Genomic DNA, 17,342 nt, shown 5'->3' with positions numbered 1-17,342 from the left:
TCCTACATTTACAAACTACTAACACCTGTTTCAGATACTAAATGGTAGCAAAATAAAGAAAATCCTGGTCAGCATTTACATCTAGGGTTCCAATATAATATAATAAGACAAGTCTGTATATGGAAAATCAAATGATTCATCTACAAAGTGATACCATTGTACAGTAACTTCCAATACCCCTAGTGGATGCCTGAAACTGTGGATAGTACCAAATCCCATGTATAGTATGTTTTTTATTGTATCTGTATACCTATGATAAAGTTTAATTTATAAATTAGGCATAGTAAGAGATGAACAACAATAATTAATTATGAAATAGAATTATAATAATATGCTGTAATAAAAGTCATGTGAACCTGGTCTCTTGATGATACTGTACTCACCTTTCTTATGATGATGATGATGATGTGACATGATAAAATGCCTATATGATGACATAAAGTAAGGCGAAAGACATAGGCACTATAATGCCATGTTAGGCTACTACTGACTTTCTGATATGACAGAACTAGTATCATCTGCTTCCAGACTGCCGTTGACTGCAGGCAACTGAAACTGAGTAGAGTAAAAGTGCAGATAAGCAGGGACTACTCTATTGATAAATACATGCTCCACTTCTATTCAAACAGAAAGAATACTTTACAATCCAGGCATATATTGGTTTCAAATCACAATTACAGTTTCATGGTTGATAAGTACCAGTTATAAAATACTGATTTTATGAGAATTGTGGGTCAAATGAATTGAACCATGAAACAGCAAATTTGTCTAAAGATAATATTCTGTCACAAGGTTAAGTTATATTCATACTCCAAAATTTTACTTTTGAGAACTTAGGAGTAAAGAATTGCTTTAGGAGTTTCAAACAATACCAAGCTTCTCCAATTAACTTCTACTTGTTTCAGAAGTGGCTTCTAGACTCACTTGAAGCAAGAAAGGCAAGGGAAATTTATTTTTTCTCTCTAGTGAGATGGAATATCCACATGGGTTGAACAGTATGACAACTATTGACTATGGGTCTTTTTGCTTGCATTGCTAGCACGATTCACCACGTAATGCAACTCTTGCCCAACTAACTACCAAACTACACACACCTTCTCTGAGCAACATGTTTAGATGTTATAGTGAATTCTGCAGGTGTGTATGCCACTATTTTTTCTTTAAAGAGCTTCCAATATAGTTGAAGAAAGAAGACTAAAACTATGGTGTGATTAGCCTAGAGTGATCAATCGTAATGACAGTAAAGGTATGAATGATAAATGTGTATATATATATATATATATATATATATATATGTGTGTGTGTGTGTGTGTGTGTGTGTGTGTTTGTGTGTGTATAATTAAACAGCTGCATGTGAATCCTGGCTTTATCGTATATTAGCAGCATGGCCCTTGACCAATCACTAAAATTTTATAAGTCAATATTAGGAGGATAGTAGTGACTTCTATATTGCTGTATTACATGGCCTCTTCTCTAATCTTCTTAACTCCAAAATGACATGGAATATCACTGATTTCTCCCTCATTACTGACGTTTTTGTCTAGGTGTCCATAATACCATAGTCTTTTGGTCCTATTTTGCTATTTTTTCCATCTCCTCCATCCCCACACAACAGAGAGGTTAATCTTTTTAAAAAGTATAGCTAGGGGAAGATGGCGACATAGGAGGACGCTGGGCTCACCATGCGTCCTGCTGATCACTTAGATTCCACCTACACCTGCCTAAATAACCCAGAAAACCGCCAGAGGATTAGCAGAACGGAGTCTCCGGAGCCAAGCGCAGACAAGAGGCCCACGGAAGAGGGTAGGAAGGGCAGCGAGGCAGTGCGCGCTCCACGGACTGGCGGGAGGGAGCCAGGGTGGAGGGGCAGCCTGCCGGCCAAGCAGAGCCCCCGAGTCTGGATGGCAAAAGCGGAGGGGCCTGACGGAGTGTGTTCCGACAGCAAGCGCGACTTAGCATCTGGGAGGTCATAAATTAACAGCTCTGCTCAGAAAGCAGGAAGGCTGGAGGACAAAGGGAGGGAGAGCTGCTGAGCCCCCGGACAACAGAGCTCAGTTTGGTGGGGAACAAAGGCGCTCGCCAGTGCCATCTCCCTCGCCCATCCCCCAGCCAAATTTTGAAGAAGAAGACCAACGCAGGAGGCATCACAATCCCAGACTTTAGCCTCTACTACAAAGCTGTCATCATCAAGACAGCATGGTATTGGCACAAAAACAGACACATAGACCAATGGAATAGAATAGAAACCCCAGAACTAGACCCACAAATGTATGGCCAACTAATCTTTGACAAAGCAGGAAAGAACATCCAACGGAAAAAAGACAGTCTCTTTAACAAATGGTGCTGGGAGAACTGGACAGCAACATGCAGAAGGTTGAAACTAGACCACTTTCTCACACCATTCACAAAAATAAATTCAAAATGGATAAAGGACCTGAATGTGAGACAGGAAACCATCAAAACCCTAGAGGAGAAAGCAGGAAAAGACCTCTCTGACCTCAGCTGTAGCAATCTCTTACTCGACACATCCCCAAAGGCAAGGGAATTAAAAGCAAAAATGAACTACTGGGACCTTATGAAGATAAAAAGCTTCTGCACAGCAAAGAAAACAACCAACAAAACTAAAAGGCAACCAACGGAATGGGAAAAGATATTTGCAAATGACATATCAGACAAAGGGCTAGTATCCAAAATCTATAAAGAGCTCACCAAACTCCACACCCGAAAAACAAATAACCCAGTGAAGAAATGGGAAGAAAACATGAATAGACACTTCTCTAAAGAAGACATCCGGATGGCCAACAGGCACATGAAAAGATGTTCAACATCGCTCCTCATCAGGGAAATACAAATCAAAACCACACTCAGATATCACCTCACTCCAGTCAGAGTGGCCAAAATGAACAAATCAGGAGACTATAGATGCTGGAGAGGATGTGGAGAAACGGGAACCCTCTTGCACTGTTGGTGGGAATGCAAATTGGTGCAGCCACTCTAGAAAGCAGTGTGGAGGTTCCTCAAAAAATTAAAAATAGGCCTACCCTATGACCCAGCAATAGCACTGCTAGGAATTTACCCAAGGGATACAGGAGTACTGATGCATAGGGGCACTTGTACCCCAATGTTTATAGCAGCACTCTCAACAATAGCCAAATTATGGAAAGAGCCTAAATGTCCATCAACTGATGAATGGATAAAGAAATTGTGGTTTATATACACAATGGAATACTACGTGGCAATGAGAAAGAATGAATTATGGCCCTTTGTAGCAACGTGGATGGAACTGGAGAGTGTGATGCTAAGTGAAATAAGCCATACAGAGAAAGACAGATACCATATGGTTTCACTCTTATGTGGATCCTGAGAGACTTAACAGAAACCCATGGGGGAGGGGAAGGAAAAAAAAAAAAGGAGGCTAGAGTGGGAGAGAGCCAAAGCATAAGAGACTGTTAAAAACTGAGAACAAACTGAGGGTTGATGCGGGGTGGGATGGAGGGGAGGGTGGGTGATGGGTATTGAGGAGGGCACCTTTTGGGATGAGCACTGGGTGTTGTATGGAAACCAATTTGATAATAAACTTCATGTATTGAAAAAATAAATAAATAAAAATAAAGGACTTGAGAAAAAAAAAGTATAGCTAGGATAAGTGTACTTACCTGCCTAAAATAAACAAAACAAAAAACCCAAAACACTATAGAGGTTGGGGTCCAAGATGTCAATGTAGAAAGACCCTGAAATCATCTCTCCATGGAACGTACCAAATTATACCTATTAATAGATTAATTCCTCCTGAAAAACATAAGACTGAATGAACAACTACTGAACAACCAAAGATAGAACAGCAAGAGAGACAGACATGGTAACAAAGAGAATCCCTACCCCTGACGCTGCCAATGGCAATGGGAAGGATAGTACTGAGGGACAACGAACAAAGTCTTCTGTACTCAAGCCCATTAAAAAAAAGCTGTGGTTTAAAAGAGCAACTAGCATGGAAAAGAGACAATGCTAGAATGCTGTGAAGCACTGGAGGAGCTGTAGCAATGGTATCCAGGTTATGAGGACTGGAAAACAATGACCATCAAATTAACATTGACTGCTATTTACTTTGGATGTTATATAACCTCATGGTACTCACAAATCCAAAACCTACAATAGATACAAAAAAAAAAAAAAAAATGAAGAAAAAGAAATCCAAACATGGCACCATAGAAGCTCATCAATCACAAAGAATGAGAGCAAGAGAAGAAGGAACAAAAAAGAACTACAATACAGAAAGAACTGGAAAAAATATTTTTAAATGGTATATACCCATCAATGATTGCTTTAAAACTAAGTGGCCCAGGGGCACCTGGGTGGCTCAGTCGGTTGAGCGGCCGACTTCGGCTCAGGTCGTGATCTCACGATCCGTGAGTTCGAGCCCCGCGTCGGGCTCTGTGCTGACAGCTCGGAGCCTGGAGCCTGTTTCCGATTCTATGTCTCCCTCTCTCTGACCCTCCCCCGTTCATGCTCTCTCTCTGTCTCAAAAATAAATAAAGGTTAAAAAAAAAAATTAAAAACAAAAAAAACAAAAAAAACTAAGTGGCCCAAATGCTCCAATCAAAAGACATATGGTGGCAAAATGTACATATATATGTACAGATATATATATATATATATATATATATATATATACACAAAATGTACAGATATATATATATGATATATATGGGTATATACATCCATATATATCTATATCTATATATCTATATCTATATCCATATATATCTATAGATATTTAACCATAGATATCTCATATCTAAAGACACATACAGACTGAAAGTGAAGGGATGGAAAAATACTGACAATGCAAATGGAAGTGGAAAAAAAAAGCCAGGGTAAAATACTTATATCAGACAAAATAGACTTTAAAACAAAGATAGTAACAAGAGACAAACAAGAGCATTACATAATGATAAAGGGATCATCCAAAAAAAGGAAAGAACATTATAAATATACACACACTTAACACTGGAGCACCTAAATACATGAATCAAATATTAAGATACATAAAGAAAGAAATTTATAGTAATACAATAATAGAAGGGGATTTTAATATCCCACTTACATCAATGGATAAATCATCCAGACATAAAATCAGTAAGAAAATGTCTTTGAGTGACATATTGGACCAAATGGATATAACAGATATATACAGAACATTCCATCCCAAAACAACAGAAAACACATTATTTTCAAGTACATATGGAACATTCTCCAGAATGGATCACATGCTAGGCCATAAACAAGATTCCATAAATTTAAGAAGATTGAAATCAGACTGTGCATCTTCTGATCAGAATGGTATCAAACTAGGAATAAATTACAAGAAAACAACTGGAAAAAACACAAATTCATGTAGACTAAACACCATGATACTCAATAACCAATGAGGGAATGACACAATCAAATAAGAAATTTAAAAATATCTGGTGACAAATGAAAATGAAAACACAACACTCCAAAATCTTTGGGACAGAGTGAAATCAGTTCTAAGGGAAATATATAGCACAACGGGTCTGCTTCAAGATACAAGAAAAAGCTCAAATAAATAATCTAACCTTACACCCAAAGGAACTAGAAAAAGAAGAACAAAGAAAGTCCAAAGTGAGAAGAAAGGAAATAATAAAACAAGAACAGAAATAAATGGCATAGAAACAAGTAAAAAGAGATTATCAATGAAACTACAAAAGTCCATTGCATTCTATACACTATTAAGAGACAACAATCATATGATCATCTCAATAGATGGAGAAAAGGTATTTGACAAGATCCAACATCCTTTCAATAGAGTTAGAGGGAACAAACTTCAACATAATAAAGGCCATATATGAAAAACGCACAGGTAACATCATACTCATTTGTGAAAAACTGAGAGTTTTCACTATAAGATCAGGAACAAGATGAGGATATCCACTCTTTCCACTTTTATTTAATATAGTACTGAAAGTCCCGGCCACAGCATTCAGACAAGAACAATTAAAACAAAAGAAAGAAATAAAAATGAGAGGCACTCATATTGGTAAAGAAATCAAAGTGTCAGTAATCTCAGACAACATGATACTATACATACAAAACCCTAAAGACTACACCAAAAAAGCTACTAGAAGTAATAAACAAATTCAGTGAAGTAGAAGGATACAAAATTAATACCGCAAAATTTGTAAAGTTTCTATACACTAATGAAGTAGCAGAAAGAGAAATTAAAAGAAAATACCATTTAATATTACACCCAAAAGAACAAAATATTTAGGAAAAAAACATAACTAAAGAGGTGAAAGACCTGTACTCTGAAAATTATAGGACACTGATGAAAGAAACTGAAGATGATGTGAACAAATGGAAAGATACTTCATGCTCATGGACTGGAAGAACAAATACTGTTAAAATGTCAATGTTACCCAAAGCAATCTACAGATTTAATGTAATCCCTATCAAAGTACCAACAGCATGTTTTTCTTACAAAATTAGAGTGAGGAATCTAAAATTTGTATGGGACCACACACACACACACACACACACACACACACACACAAATAGCCAAAGCAATCCTGGGGTGGGGGGGCAGGGGGAAGCTTGAGGCATAACAATAGGAGATTTCAAGATATACTACAAAACTATAGGAATCAAAATAGTATGGTATTGGCACAAAACAGACAAATAGATCAAAAACAGACAGAATAGACACCCCAGAAAAAAATTCCAGGATTAAATGGTCAATTAATATGACAAAGGAGACAAGAATATATTATTTGGAAAAATTCATTTTAATAAACAGAAAATTGGACAGCTACGTGTAAAAGAATGAAACTGGACCACTTTCTTACACCATATACAAAAATAAACTCAAAATGAATTAAGGATCTAAATGTGAGACCTAAGACCACAAAAATCTTAGAAGAGAACGCAGGCAATGATTTTTCTGATTGGCTATAGCAGCAGTTTTCTAGATACATCTCCTAAGGCAAGGGAAACAAAAGCAAAAATAGATGATTGGGACTACATCAAAATAAAAAAGCTTTTAAAAAGAAAAGGAAACAACCAACAAAACAAAAAGACAACCTCCTGAATGGGAGAAAATACTTGCCAATATTATGTCTGATAAGTGGTTAGTATCCAAAACATATAAAGAACTTATACAATTCAACACCAAAAAAACCAAACAGTACAAGTAAAAAAAATGGGTAGAGGACCTGAACAGACATTTTTTTCCAAAGAGGACACAGGGCACATGAAAAGATACTCAACATCACTTATCATCAGGGAAATGCAAAACTATGAGATATTACCTCATACCTACTATAATGGCTAAAATCGAGATGACAAGAAATAATAAGTGTTGGTGAGAATTTGGAGAGAAAGGAGTCCTTGTGCACTGTTGGTGAGAATATAAATTGGTTGCAGCCACTGTGGAAAACAGCATGAAGATTCCTCAAAAATAAAAATAGAAATACCATACAATCCAATAATTCCACTATTGGATATTTACCCAGGGAAAATGAAAACACTAATTTGAAAAGATATGCACACCCCTATGTTTATTGCGGCATTATTTACAGCAGCCAAGACACAGAAGAAACCCAAGTGTCTTTCAACAGATGAATGGAATACACACACACACACACACACACACACACACACACACACACACATATACATGCACTGGAATACTACACATCCATAAAAATGATGAGATGGTGCCAGGTGAGAATAGAACTGGAGGGTATTATGCTAAGTGAAATAAGTCAGACTGAGAAAGCCAAATACCACGATTCTATTCAAAAATGTAATCTAGAAAAATGAATACACAAAAAATAGAATCAAACTATAAATACAGTGAACAAACTGATGGTTGTCAGAGGGGACAGGGGTGGGGGACTGGGAAACCAGGTGAAGGAGGGAGGGAGATACAGGCCTCCAGTTATGGCATAAATAAGCCACGGGTATAAAAAGCAGAACATAAGGAATACAGTCAGTGATATTTGAAATAGCAATGTAATGGGACAGATGGTAGCTATACTTACAGTGAACAAAGCATACTATATAAGCTTGTCAAATCACTAGTTATACACCTGAAAGTAATGAAACATTGTGTGTCAAGTACACTCAAAAAAAAATAAATCTTTTTAATTAAAAAAAAAAACCACTCCACTAGTTTTGCATTTTATGCTAAAAAATTGAAACTCTTCATATGACCTATGAGGCCTTACATTATCTGCTCTGGCTACTTCTCAGACATCCCCTCCTACAACTCTCCCTTCCCTTGCTGTGTTCCAGCCATAATAGTCTCATTGAACATGGTGAGGGGTCATTTAGTCCTGGAACCTTTATAATAGCTGTTCCTTCTGCCTATAACCTGTGTCCCACATCTCTTCATGGCTGATTCCTTCTTTCATCCATGTCTATTCTTCTTCTAGGAAAACTTCTTTCAGTGTAAAATGAATGTGATAGTCACGAGACTGCTCTCAGACATCCACCCATAGAGAATACAACTGAAACAACTGTTGCAATTTGGTACCCATCACTGTCTTTGCACCAAAGTCATGCCTCCTCCAGCCAATGAGAGTTTGGCCGATATGAAGGCACACCATTGGCAGGAAACATGCAGCTTCCCTGATAGTCATCTTTAGCTTGAAGACACATATGGCCTTGCCAAACCTTAAACTGCACAACAATCTATGATACATTCACCCAAACTTCCTTCCTGTCTCCTTCACTCAGTGTCACACTTGCATCAGGGTATTCTGTTCCCCCAGCTTCCCTCATCTCCTTCCCTCTTTTCTTTGACATAGGCATTTTCACCAGTAAAAATCTTAAACATTTAAACCTTTGTTTGGGCCTGTTTCCTAGAGAACCCCAATTAAAATTAATGTTTGATTATGAGATATTAATGATTTTTAAAATCTGCACATAATTTAAAAATTGCTTTATTGTTACATTATTCACCCCACATACAACACTATCCTCATTTTATGCATTAGTTGCTGAGGCTTAGAAATAATAAATGACTTATGCTAAGGATCATAATAAGCAAGTGTAAAAGTAGAATTTGCCTTCTCACTCTAAACCCTTTCCACCATATCTATTGTAAGCCCTCCTCCGTACAAAGGAGGGCTTCAGAGATGCCTAAAAAGACTAAAAACTCCACCAGATCTGCATCCAAATTATGCTCTGAGGGTTTGTACTTTGGTTGTCACTGACCCTAGGGTTATGCATTTAGTTGGGGAGGACAGAATGCTTAGCATTTTTATTATACATGACATTCTTCCTCGGCAGTAACACACACACTCTTTACATTATGCAAATGCATTTTCTTCTGGCCTCTCATTATTTTAGTGAATCAAGTCTACCAAAGGTCAATGTCTTTGTCAGCAATAGGGTGGATGCTGGCAGTGTGACGTGACAAAAGCTGCAGCCTGTTAGCAGTCACTGTCAGCCGTAAGCTGTGATCCTACCTCTACTGCCTTAGCAGAGCTGTTTTGCTCTCCCTTCACACCAGCCCAGAGGAAAGAATCCCCTCTTCTTTTAATATTTAAAAGCCAGACCTACCTACTTGTCCAAGGACCCAGCAGAATTGCTGCTGGCTGTTTGGAAGGGTCACTTTATCAACTCTTTACTGTAAATACTTTCCACTCCTTCACTCAGCTATCATTCCTGAACCAATGCTCTTGCTTCTCACTTCTCAGAAGACATAACAAACCACAGAGAGACTGGGGAGTGCAGCCACCCACTTGCAAATTCTGAAATATTCTAAGTAGCAGGAGTTCTCAATAGGACCAGAACTTCTCTGTGAGATCTGGATGGCATGTCATCATCATTTCCTTTGGAAAAGCACTGATCTGCCAACTTGGCACCCATATAAACTTTGCACTATTTATTCCAATACAAGTTTTCTTCTAAATTTTATATTCAGATGTATTTTCATTTTATATACAGGTGTGGCAGGAAACTATTTGTTAAAAAAAGTATGTGAGGAGAAAAAAAAGATGTTTGCTGTCAGAATCATAGGAAAAGTGCCACCATATATTTAAAGGATGAACACATGGTGGTGAGGGAGCATAAGTAAGCTGAGGGCAAAGTACCAGCTAACAGCACCCATCTACCCCCAAGGTGGCATATGTGTGATATTCCTTGGACACCCCTGGCTGCCAAAGAACAAAGGAAAGGAAAGAAAGACAAATGGTTGACTGATGGAGATCATAGTCATGTGGGACAGGAGTTTCCTTCAGTTTATGGATAACTTAGTAACCTGCATGAAAAAGGCAATCTTGTCCATAGCCTGATCTCTGGAAACCTATAGACTCCATATTCTAGAGCCCTAATATCACGCTCATCAAGATGAAAGGGGATTTAAGTGCTTGCCGTGGTGATATGGGAACAAAGGCGAATGAAAAAGTAAGTTTCCTTACTGTCTACAGCCCATTGACAAGGCCTTGAAACAGGCAGAGTAACCTTCCTGTAGGAGCTCAGCTGCCTCAATGATGATTCTTTGCAAGAGGCAAAAGGGAATCTTGCCTTAACATTATCCTGACCACCTCCCCCCTCAACAGGACCTGTGAGTCTCCTTAAACACATAAAAATTCCTTTACAAACCTCCTTTATCTTTAAGCCCCAAGCATATGCTGACAATTATGCTCCAAGCATGTGGCCCCTGACATATCTCTGAAGGGTCTCATGACTGAGGTTTTACTAAACAGTAATAAATGATGTTTTCCTAACAGCAAAACCCTTAAGGTCCTAGGAATCTTGCTTCCAAAATTCCTTAGAGATTTATGCTGTCCCTAACCCCCTCCCAACCTGAAGGTATATAATCAGTCACTCTTCACAACCACAGTGCAGATTTTTATGCCCATGGGTCCTGTCCCCATGCTTCAATAAAATCACTTTTTTTTTTTGCACCAAAGATTTAAGAATTCTTTCTTGGCCATCAGCTCTGAACCCCCACCATCACCCCCAAACCCCACCAGTGGGATTCTAAAATAATGAGACTGATTTTCAAGTGTAATTTACAGATACCTGCTTAAGAATCATATCCATTTTTTTTTAATTTGCATCAACTACAAATTATGTTTACCAAAGTTAAAGGATATACTGTAATTTTTATACAAAATCTGGTTAATATGAAATGCCACTATTCTAAAATTTTACAAAGTGAAGTTTTCTGATAGCAACTTTATATGAGAATCAGTTCACTCACATAGTATTATCTTTTTGCAGAAAAGTAAAACTGGAATGCAAAGAGAAAAATTAAGTTTCCCAAGGTCATACATCTGGTTAGTGACTATAAAGGGATTAGAATCCATATTTGCTAGTACATAATTAATTTCATGCTCCATACTCATCTTGCAAATATCTGAATACCATAGTATAATTGGTTCTTAACAATATACTCCATATATGATACACCAAGGTAAGATGACTTTATCTTGGAAGTGTTGTGGTTTGGTATTCCTAGAAGTGTCCAAAGAGTAACTGGGAACAAGCTATCAGGAAGTTTAGGGAGATTTCTACCCTGGTTTGGAAAAGGTGGGACTTGACTTGAGCTTTGAAGAATGGAATGAGATCCAGACCAACCAAGAGAAGACAAAGAATTTAAGAACAGTCCTAAAAGAGAAAAGAGTGAGAGCATTTGGGGGCAGTAACTATATTACCACAAACAGAAGACAGGCTGCAACACAGGCTGGAGAAGTCAGGGGAACCAAATGTGGGGTTCTTGGTAGCTTACTGGAGAGGAGATGGTGGTTAGGTGTAATGAACGTAAGTGGGAGCTGGCCTAGATAAATGGCCAAGGCAAAAATAGCTGGCAATGAGAGAGATATCTTGGAATTTTTCAGAACCTTACTTTCTGCCCAGACCTATTTCTGACACAAACTTGAAATCAGAATTTATATGCTCTTGCTGTACCCAAAGGTGGGTGCACATTACCTGCAGCTTCTAAACAAAACTTATAGTCACATATGGGAAGGTGGTTTTTCAGAGAGCCAAACACACTGAGCAGTAACACACAATGCAGACTCAGGAACCATAGACTTGACTTTCCATAACTTCTCTGGAATATGGTCACAAGGGATCAATGCAAGAAGCAAGTTGAGGACCACAAAAACAAGCGGGGCAACTCTTAGCAAGGAGAAGAAAACAGTGATTGATTTACAGAGAGGGAATTGAGGGTTCTAATACTACAGATAAGTAAAAAGAGGAGCATGTAAAAAAAAAAAAAGAAAAATTGTTTCATCTTCCTTTTCTCCCTACCTTTACTTCCCACTTCCATGCAAAAGGCATCAGCAAGTGCTGAAGTACCATCATTCATTATAAATGTCCTTAAAGCAACCGAAACATGTGTCTCAGAAGCAGATGCAACCTCACAGAGGTTCAAGAGCCTACAAATGACAATACAGACTGTTACCAGCAAAAAACATGTAGACAACCATCAAAACTCAGAGAAAAAACCTGTTTTCATATTAGGCAAAAAAGTAGGCCAATAACTTAGGTATTTAAATTGATGCATGAACCCCGCAGGGCAGGAGGAAATCCAATGTACTCCAGAACCAAATTACAAGGTAGAAAAGTTCAATTCTCATAAATACATGGATTAACTGATCTGAGAACTGGGTTCAATTGTCACCTTTGGGAAAATAAAATCTGTCATATTAATAACAAGAGTATTAAGATGATCCTCCTATTCAAATGCTAATCACAATAAGGGCTTTTCTGCATGTTATCAAGCAAAATAAAACATTTTTCAAATATAAAGATTCTGCAAACTTCATAATACCTCCAGAGCCTTATTAAAAGTGTTCACATATTTAAGTAAAATTAAATTCCAGCTTAATCACCTAGGGCAGATATCTTTCCATGTGAGGTGGCTTGCCCCTGGAGTGACATCTGAAGAACCATACGCATGGGATTTCACAGTCATTTATCTCTTAGGGCATTACATATATTGAATTCAGATTATTTATGTTGTGAAACTTGTGGTTTAATGATCTGGAGGCCATGTCCACAACCTTAGTACCTGATCACCTTGGGCAGTGTTGAAGATAGCTGATATTAAACAAACAAACAAACAAACAGACCAAAAAAACACAAAAAATCTCCCAGAATAAGACTTATTTCTGGAAGGCAAGGCTGCCAAACCCTTATACCTAAGAAGGATTACATTTCATATTCAGAACACCACAGCCTGGATTCTTCAGGTAATTTGGAGATAAATGACAACCTCATTAACCACAGAAGCTTACAGTCCCGTACCCTCTGCACTCACAGCAACAAAGCCAAAGACTCAATCCCAGATTGAGTTCCTTGAAGATTTCATTCAACTATCTAGCCTAGTGATGAGCATCATATGATATTTAGCAAAGTCCTATGGATTTATTCTCATCACTTTATAAAGTGTACTAGTGATGAGGGAGAAAAGGCAAGCTGAGGGCAAAGCACAAGCTAACAACCCTTCCAGCCACCCCACTCCCCAGGTAGGATAGGTGTGACATTCCTCAAAAGTCCTGGCAGCCCAAGAACAAAGGAAAGGGAAAAACAAATGGTTATATGATAAAGATCACAGTCATGAAGGACAGGAGTCTCCATCAGCTTGCAACTGTCTTAATGATTTACAAGAAAAGAACAACCTCCAGAAACCTATAGACTCAGTATCCTGGAGCCCCAACATCACCCTCCTCTCCATAGGAGAGAAAATCTTTTATAATCAGTCACTCCTCACAACCCCAGTACAGCTCTTTCTTCCCACGGTTCCTCTCTGTGCTTAATAAAACCACCTTTCTACACTGAAGACGTCTCAAGAATTTTTTCCTGGCAATCAGCTCCAAACCCCAACACTCCAAACTGTATCTTTAGGAGAATGAACAACACCCAGCTACAGAAACTACCAATTTCTCATTCTGTGTGATTTAACACAATGGAAGCATATTCCCATTCACCTCACAGTCCCCTTGGCTTTCATCGGGCAGACTCCTGGTTCTTATCGACTTGTGTCACCACCATATTTGAGGGCCTTTTCTCACTCCTCCACTGAGTTATTTACATTCACTTAGCCAACTAGTAAAGAGAATAAGTGTAGAAAATAAGGGACAAGAGAAAACGGACTGATAATCCAGTCTCTGCTCTGTAAACTGCCTAATTTGTATATAAATTCAAAAAGAGGAATTTCATAGGAGAACATGGGAATGGTAGAACAAGTGACAAAATCCCCTGAATAAACTATAGCTTTAACAAAGAAAATTCTCAAGAGAAAGTTTATGCCCCATATATCCATTCCCCAGTCAGCCACTGATGCATACATTGTCCACCTAGGCTTTTTCACATTCCCAGGGCTGGATTTGAGCCTCTACAACCATCCCCGTGCCCAAGAGCATGCAGAATTCTGGAAGAGTATGTAGGAAAGGGGAAACAATTAATAGAGGAATACAATATGGTGGGAACAAGAACAGAAACACATTTAAAGGTGCTACCTCTTTTGGATTCCTCTTTGTATCTGCTTAGTCTCAGAGATTCTTTGTGACACAAACACATTTACCTTTGAATTGCCACTTCTTGGTCTCCCGGAAAAGGTGTGAGGACCATGGAGTGTCTAAGAGCAAAAACAAGAGGAAAAATATATAAAATACACAGAATTTTAAAAAATTAAATATTAATGCCTAGTTTATAGCAAAAACCATAAAGGCATTCATTTTTTCTAAGGTAGTCATTCTTTTCATAATAATTTATCCTAAAGAAATCATTCAACAGAAGCAAAATGTTTTATAATCAACAGATCTACTGAAGAGTAAGTTATAATAGTTTAAAAAAAGGAGAAAGAATAGCCAAAATATTCAATACTAAACTTACATTTACTTGATGGAATATGACAGACTCATTAAAATCATACTAAGTTGCCACATCAAAATGTTTATGTCACTGCTATTTTAATACAAGAAGACAATGAAATGTTTCTTTCACATAGACTATAAAAAATGAAAGTAATTGGCTTATTGGGATGATGAAATGACAGGTAATTTTTAATTCAAACATTATCTTCAATATTGCTACATCAGCTCAGTAATTAAAACATTTATACCATCTGCATGTGGGAGGAAAAACATACAATTTATTATTTATTCTGAAAAAAATGACATTTCACAAAATTACTAGCATTTGTCATCTAAGATTTTTTACTTTGATTGCTTAGCCCTCAGAGGGCTGGAATCCTTGGGAATGGGGAAAGCCCACAGACATGGCCACTCCCAGCAGTCATGATTTGCCGTCTCTTTCCTAAAATCCAGAAAATCCCTAAACTCTGGAGCACAAAGGAATTGTGTTTGCTCTGAGTCATACTTGAGGCAGGAGGTAAACTATAGCTTGAAGACACAATAAATGTCCTCTGGAGTTGAGAACTAAATAAGATAATATATGTGAATTCTCAGATTAGGAATGCTTGGCTCTGTAGTAAATTGCTTCAGGTCAAAATCTGACTTGTCCTCTTACTGTGATATTGGGCAATTTATTTAAAACTTCTGTGCCTCAGTTATATCATCATATGAAGAAGGGGAAGGAGAAGAGGAGGAGGAGGAGGGGAACTGCTACCACACAGAGGCAGCACAAGGATTAAATGAGATAACGAACATACTTGCTTAGAACTATATTGGCATATTGTGTATACTCAAATGGGTCAGCTATTTTCTCAGTAATAGTTATGAGGGTGGAAAGAGATTGTATTTTCATTTAAATACAGGTGAATTATATAGAAGCGACCAGGTGTAAAATTCCTCAACTTTCTTCCCTCCCTTCTGTAATTGTCATCTGCGTCTCAGGTGACAGGTATCCTTGTTCTTACCCACTCCACTTGTGTTCTTGTCCCTATCTCTTCAAATCCTCCATATTAACCAATAATTCTTCTCTCATCTTTTCTTTATCTTCAACCAGCCCCTTTTGGTTATCTTTCAACCCACTCTTGTAAATATATTCAAATCTCTAACATTCTCTGGAAAAAAAAAAATCTTTCCCAGATCATTTTTAAGCCTACTCTTTCTTTCCCCTTCAATTCTCAACTCAATTTCCAGCTGTAGCCATCTGCTCTGTTACACTCAGTTTTTAATCTACCCTAAATAGTTTCTGGCCAGACCATTCCATTGAAACTGCCCTGGCTGAAGCTATCAATGAGCTTCATATCAGCAAAGAATATTTTTCATTACTTATTAGATTTCTCTAATAAATTTAATATAATTTTATTATTTATTTCTGTTATTTATGTTTATTTTCTTCAGTCTTTCACTCTTATTATCTGTACCTCCTTGGCTTCTGTAATTCTATTCACATCTTTCTGTCTGCATCCGCTACTTTACTACCTTTTCATTTCCAGATTCCTCCTCCATCAACCAGTAAAACCTGAGCATCCCTCAAATTCTGCCATTTAATCGCTGCTCTTCTCTCTCCCAAGAAAGGCTCGTCAACCTCCAGTGACTCCTAGTTTTACTTATGATGTTGAAATTGATAACTTCCAAATCTATATTTATATCCTTGACCAGTACTCTGAGCATATTAGAAACAAGAGCGAAATAGCACTAAGCCTGGTACATATTGACAATAAATATTTGTGGAAAATATACAGCATTTCAATGTCCCAGACATGCCTCAATGGCCAAAACTAACCTGAGGAAAAATCCCAGAGGGGAAGCAAAACTTCTCTTTATTATTAGTTTCTGTGAATGGCTACAACACCCAGCCATTTACTCAAATCAGGGATGTGGATGTCATCAAAACTCTTCAATCTATCCTCTTTCCATATCATGCTCCTTCAAGTTACCAGTAAATAGTGTTGATTTTACCTCCTGGAATATCCCAAATCCATTCTTCTATTTCATCTTTACTTCTCTAGATGATTTCATCATCTTCTGCCTGAAACACTGCAGTAAGGAGCCACCTAATTGGTCTTGCCTGAGAATTTGACCTGTCTGAAATTTACTCCGCCCTCCAGAAAATCTACCTAAAACACAATAAATACTTCTCTCTTTGCAGACCTTCAGTGGCCTTTTATTACTTGTATTATTCTGATAATGTGCCAGATTTTCAGCATGCCATGCCCCTTCAACCATGTTTGCTCTTTGACTCACCTTGGTATGTACTTGACCATTTTTAAGACTTATTTTCTGTAGTAAAACATAGTATATAATGAAAAGTCTCAGTTTTATAATTCTCCATGGACTCATTAAAGCAAACTCAAATTCTGTAGACTCAGAACTTTCCTTCAACTATAGCCTCAAATAATTAAAATATAGTTTTTAGATTATGACATCATAGGCAAAAGTCACCAAACACAC

At 37.7% G+C, this 17,342-nt stretch overlaps 1 long non-coding RNA gene across 1 annotated transcript; it reads right to left on the bottom strand.

The window, feature by feature from the left end:
* Positions 1–396: 396 nt before the first annotated feature.
* On the bottom strand, positions 397–17,245 carry LOC144615831 (uncharacterized). Its single transcript, XR_013554442.2, has 3 exons — positions 17,136–17,245; positions 14,564–14,617; positions 397–555 (listed from the first exon to the last, which is right to left on the bottom strand). It is a non-coding gene; the product is annotated as an uncharacterized LOC144615831 (long non-coding RNA).
* Positions 17,246–17,342: the final 97 nt, after the last annotated feature.

The sequence above is a fragment of the Panthera onca genome, chromosome A3 (assembly GCF_046562875.1).
Source record: "Panthera onca isolate mPanOnc1 chromosome A3, mPanOnc1 haplotype 2, whole genome shotgun sequence".
NCBI classification, from domain to species: domain Eukaryota; kingdom Metazoa; phylum Chordata; class Mammalia; order Carnivora; family Felidae; genus Panthera; species Panthera onca.
The sequence above is the reverse complement of the archived record's forward strand: the minus strand, read 5'-3'. Positions and strand labels throughout refer to the sequence as shown.